General features: G+C 48.0%; 1 pseudogene; it reads right to left on the bottom strand.

The window, feature by feature from the left end:
- Positions 1-324: 324 nt before the first annotated feature.
- Positions 325-437, bottom strand: LOC135884183 (U6 spliceosomal RNA; annotated as a pseudogene).
- Between the last annotated feature and the right edge of the window lie 5,733 nt (positions 438-6,170).

The following is a 6,170-nucleotide window of genomic DNA, read 5'->3' as shown; positions in this document are numbered from 1 at the left end:
CTATGATATGAGTCTGTTACAGGCCCAGTTGAGGAGCCCTGGCTCTTTAGCTCAAACTATAGCAGCTCATGCTGTTAGCTGTGGAGATCCCCAGTGTAAAAGCATGACTTGCTACACCTGTACGCCTCAGCACCTGAACCCTACGTCCTATGTGCTGGTATGTTGGAGGATAAGGGACTCTTGCATGCCCTCTCTTCCCTCTTTTGAGCATCCAATGCAGGGCCAGGCATAATTTGGCCTGTTTAGCTGGAAAGACCAAGAGGGGCCACCATTTTTCCCATTTGCTTTTTGGAGGCAAAAATGACATCAACCCATCATAGAGAGACATGGTGATAGCACTTCACAAATTTGTGTCTCATCCTTGCGCAGGGGCCATGCTAATCTTCTCTGTATCGTTCCAATTTTAGTCTATATCTTTTATTGGGCTTTCAAAAGCTTGTCTCTCTCACCAACAGAAGCTGGTCCCGTAAAAGATATTACCTCACCCACCTCATTCCTCTAATATCCTGGGACTGACAGGGCTACAACAACACTGCATCAACCCATCATGACATTTATGGGAGGATGTTGGCCCACGACACGATGAAGCATCATCACCATCCTGTTGCAAAACTGTGAGGGTGAAGATGCACCATAGAAGTCCAGTACAGCTTGAAAAGTGTATTGGAAGTGCAAAGCATTCTCTCCCTGACATCAGGCACTCAACTGCCACAATCACAAGTGAGAGATCAAAACGATAGATTAGATCAGAGGCCCCCAAAGCGTGGGGCGCATCCCTCTAGGGGTGTGTGGATGAACATCCGGGGGGACGTGGCGGCCCAGGCTAGCCCTCACGGGGGGAAATGGGGAGGGAGTGCCATACACCCCTCCCCGCCCCGAGCTCTGCCCCTCCCCGCCCCCAGCTGCGTCCCTGGCTCCCAGCCCCGCACCTGGCCCATCCCCAGCCTCGACGCGGCTCCGCTCCTGGCCCCACACCAGCCTCAGCCACTGTCTGCGGCTCTGTTCCTGGCCCCAGCCTCCACCCCCTTACCCCAGTCCACATATCCTTCCCCCCTGGAGCCACAGCCCCGCTCCCAGCCCCGGCTCTGCGCGGGGCGCAGACATGAGTAAGGGGGGCAATTCTCAAAAGTTTGGGGACCGCTGGATTAAATATTTATACCTAAATTTACTCTTCCCCTTTCCCCCCCTTTGAATAAAAATATTCCATTTGTGATACATGGCATTTCCAACATCCACTGATCGCATGAGAAAAACCTCAGCGTTTTAACAGTGGAATGGAGGAGAGTGATGAAAATCCATCCCAACTTCTAATTAAATCCATTTCAGGTTGATGCATTACCTTATGGGTAATGAAGAGAGATCTTAAATAATAATTAATAATGCCTATTTCTTATATAAGTGCTTTACATCAGATGATCTCAAAATGCTTTACAATCTGTTTAATGTATTTATCCTCACAGCACCCTGGGAAGTAGTATTGTCCCCATTTTAAAAATAGGGGACAGGGGCAATGTTTGGTCCCATTAGGAGCTTTCCCAAAGTTCGGGGGCATTCGGATCAGGGGAGCTGGTTCCTAACCATCTTTATTGCACAGGGGCCTTTGAGGAGCAAATCTCAGAGCTTGATATGTGGGAATGATCTCTTGGTAATAGAAACCCCTCCTGACCCTGGAATAAAATTCTTCAGACACAAAAATGTAGGTGGTTCAAAACTGTAACTAACACCACTGAGGTTTTAAAACAATCAGGCTGAACATTCTGTGATGTAATTTTAGAGATTCCTCCCTTGTTTGCTTGCTTTATAATTGTAGTTATACCAGCCAGAGATGGTGTTATGTATGGGAAAACACATCTCAAAATGGCAGGGGATTTAAGCTAGGGGGAGGATAAAAACATTCTTTTCTTTATTCCTTGTTTTCTTTAGAGACCGGCCGTGTCAGTAATGCAGGATTTTGTTAATAGAACCAAAGAGCTTCCTCGCTATAAGACTTGTTATATAACCTCTAATTTAATAATGTTATGTCTCGACATTCAGTTCCCTTGGACTCCGGCTGAGGCATCTCCTGAGAACAGCCCTGCATGCTGGGTTACTCTGACATTGGTTCCTTTGGGAGAATCTGTCTGTCAAGAATTGTTCTGACATCCCTTTTAAAGCCTAACATCGTCACATGTTCTTTGCATGGGGGATTGTTATAATGGATACACCAATACATGTGCTGTAGGTAAGCTGATCTTGACTTGCAGGTAGAGCTAATAGAATCTCAGCATGTCCGTCCTGTGGGAAATTGACATTTCAAAATTTCTTTTCCTCCCCATTTGGGGCAAAATGTAGAAACTTGGAAATTTCCCCCCAAAAGGTCATTTCAGAAATCTAGAAATGACTTCATCCAAATGCTTCATTATAGTTTCTATTAGTTATATAATATGGGGGGGCCACCACAGAACTCTTGGCATGGGGGGTTGGGGACGGTGGGGTGAACCACAGAGCCCCTGGCACAGGAGGGCTTGGGGCAGTGGGGGGGTACCATAGAGCCCCTGGCATGGGGGGCTGGGGGCAGTGGGGGGTACCATAGAGCCCCTGGCATGGGGGGCTGGGGGCAGTGGGGGTACCACAGAGCTCCTGGCATGGGGGGGCTGGGGGCAGTGGGGGTACCACAGACTCCTGGCCTGGGGGGCTGGGGGCAGTGGGGGGTACCACAGAGCTCCTGGCCTGGGGGGCTGGGGGCAGTGGGGGGGTACCACAGAGCTCCTGGCCTGGGGGGCTGGGGGCAGTGGGGGCACACAGAACCCCTGGCATGAGGAAGGAATGGGAGTTACAGCAAGCCTCTCAAATAGACGGGAATGGGAAGCTGGCACACGGGAACTCGTGGTGGGGAACAGAGGGAGTCCCTGGTGTATGCAGTTTGCTCTGCCTACAGAAGCAACAACACGTGACAGCAGCGCAGTCGAAAGGATAACGTGAAAACTAAGTAATCGGATAATGTCTCCATCAGAGACGTCACCACCACCAATACGATCCTGCAAAACCTTTCAGTTTTGTTGGATCCGCGTTTGCCAATGGAGCACTGTTCCGTCCGAAATTTTCCAGCCAGCTCTACTTGCTTGGCCTCTTGGTACAAACCTTAGCTAAAGCAGAGATCTGCCAGCAACAGAGTCCACACGGCCACAAGGACTTAACACAGGCTGGGGCCACGAGGACTCAAGTTCTTGTCTTACGTCTTCCTTTGGAATAACCTTCATACTTGTCACTTTACAATTATTAGTTAGGCCTCAACAGGCCTGAGACACAGGAAAATACTGTTACCTTTATTTTACAGGTGAGTAAGAAAAGCATCACTAGCTTAGGTGATTTGCCCACAGTTACTCAGTAAGCTAGCAATGGAACCAGTATTAAAAGTCCAATTGCTTAATTACTATATTACACTAAACTGAATTAAATGAGGCTTAAACTAGTTAGAGAGCTTCTAATTTAGAGATTAGGACTGGCATACGTAGATCATTCAAACCACGGTGCTACTTCTCTAATAAAAACCAGGCCTGTGTTCTTACTATTCCTGTATAACCCTGGCAAAGGCAAAGGCTCGGAATAGCTCTCGTTCAGGGGTGGCAGGTTTGTATAATTTTTGGTGGTGCCCAGAATGGGTCCAAGTCCCCCCCCCCCCCCACCTGCCCAAGACTGTGGGAGGGAGTTTGGGTGCGGGAGGGGGTTTGGGGTGCAGGCTCTGGGATGGGGCAGAGGGTTGGAGTACAGGAGGAGCTCTGGGAGGGAGTTTGGGGTGCGGGCTCTGGGATGGGGCAGGGGGTTGGAGTGCAGGAGGAGCTCTGGGAGAGAGTTTGGGTGCGGGCTCTGGGTTGGGGCAGGGGATTAGGGTGCAGGAGAGGGTGAAGGGTCTGAAAGATCTGTGACCTGCTTGTACTGTCAGGGTGAGACACTGCTTGATTCAAATCCTGTCTAGTTTATAGACCTTAGACTGTGAATTTATTTTATTTCTCAGGTAACCAACTTTGATCTCTACGCTTACTACTTCTAATCATTTAAAATCGATCTTTCTGTAGTTAATAAATCTGTTTTATATTTTACCTAAAACAGTGTGTTTTGATTGACGTGCTTGGGAAATCTGCTCAGGGTACAAAGGCTGGTGCACATTCACTTCCCTTTGTAGATGTGGTGAACTTAATGAACTTACACTGCTCAGGCTTCTGACCAGGGCAGGCCGGTACAGCCCTGGGGTGCAAGGCTGGGGGGAATTGGCTGGAGCCTCTCTATTGTTGGTTCGTGAGTGGCTGAGAGAAGCATTCATGTAACTCATTTGGGTGCATCCCTGCCTGTGGGTGTCTGTGTAAGTGCAGGACCTGCCAGAGGTTTGGAGCTTTTCACAGAATGAGAGGGATACCCCAGGTTGGTGGGACAGAGGGCTCAGCTGTCCCACAGTTCAGGTTGCACCCCAGGAACCCCGTCACACAGAGTTTCATTTGTTTAACTTAAGGTGCAATTTCAAACATATCTAGTTAGACCAGTGAAAAAGACTCCCTCTTTCTTGGGGACCCCCTTTCATGTGGACCCTCTTTCTTTAGTTTCAACCAGGCTTATTTCAGTTTAAACTGGTTTAAAACTAAACAGTAGTAAGCCACTCTGAAACCAAAATAAGAGTGTCCACACAGAGCTTTGCACCAAACCAGTTTAACTAAACCAATGTAAGGGTACGTCTTCACTCAAGAGGGGGGTCGATTTAAGATACGCAAATTCAGCTACGCGAATAGCGTAGCTGAATTCGACGTATCGCAGCCGACTTACCCTGCTGTAGGGACGGCGGCAAAATCGACCTCTGCGGCTTCCCGTCGACGGCGCTTACTCCCACCTTCGCTGGTGGAGTAAGAGCGTAGATTCGGGGATCGATTGTCGCGTCCCGACGGGACGCGATAAATCAATCCCCGAGAGGTTGATTTCTACCCGCCGATTCAGGCGGGTAGTGTAGACTTAGCCTAAGCTTGTGTGTAGGCAAGACTTAAGCAGTGATGATGCATGGGGAGGATAAACCCAGCTTGACACCGAGATCTGAGGCAGAATTTGCAGGCCCAACAAAAAAACATCTTTACACTTGAAAACAGAGCACAGAAGTCACAGAAACCCACTATGCCAACCGTGCAGTCACTTTTCAGGGCAGAATCTCTCATTAAAAGCCAAAGCGCTCTTTGCTCTGCATGGATGTTCAAGAAACCACCAAACATGTGGTAGAAGATCTAACATGATGTGCACATAAAAAGCTCAGTTCATGACCTCTCACTGGGGTAACCCTCACATTCCCATCCACTACCCACTAGTTATTACCTTCTCTTTCCTGTGTCAAGTCTAAATTAGAGTGTGAAATCTTTGTGGCGGGTACCTCTGTCATTACGTTGACTGGAAAGTATCAAAGAATTCTATGATGCTGTAGAAACAAACTAAAGAACAATCCGCTCAATCATATAATGATTTGCTAGTGCCCCATTAGGCTGGAGTTATTCACGTGAGATCTGCTAGAACTTTTGATAAAGAAGTGAAACAACTTATGGTGAAGAGCAAAGAAAGCAAAGTTATGCAAGATTCCTAGCAATGTCAGGCAAATATAACAGGAGCAGCACGATTAGTCCCCACTGTATTTCCAGTACGATTTTACTGATGCGAGTCAAAATGCTAATCTGTTTTAACCCTTTTTATTGTCTGAGCAGAAGTCTTTGAAAAATGGCCTTTCTTTCCCCATAGAACTGCACATAGTTCGTGTAGTGAAGCTGTTAAAATGAATACATTATGTCAAAATATTGCAGGGACACTCAGTTCTGAGCACTTGGGAGCTACGTGTAGCTGTAAAACTGCGCAGACAGCAGGAGCGGAGGTCAGAAATGGGGCACCGTATGTAGATGGCTAATGTCAGTGAATATAGGAAGTCTCCTTTCTGGCATAGTTATCCATAACATCCACAAGTGGCCAAATCCTGCCTCTTCATTCTCAGACTTGCAGCATTTTTATACATGCCCCTTTTCACAAACGTCTCCAGGCCTTCCCCCGTGCTGCCCCCTTCCTGAGCTCATCCATACAGCTGCTACCCTCTCCACAGACTGCCTGGAAGACTGTGCTGTCTGCAAGGAATCTAGCTGATTTATAATGGCTAGACCAAGACTCAGCCAGGCAGC

The sequence above is a fragment of the Emys orbicularis genome, chromosome 9, assembly GCF_028017835.1.
Source record: "Emys orbicularis isolate rEmyOrb1 chromosome 9, rEmyOrb1.hap1, whole genome shotgun sequence".
Lineage (NCBI taxonomy): Eukaryota > Metazoa > Chordata > Testudines > Emydidae > Emys > Emys orbicularis.
This window is presented reverse-complemented; position numbering and strand designations above follow the sequence as displayed.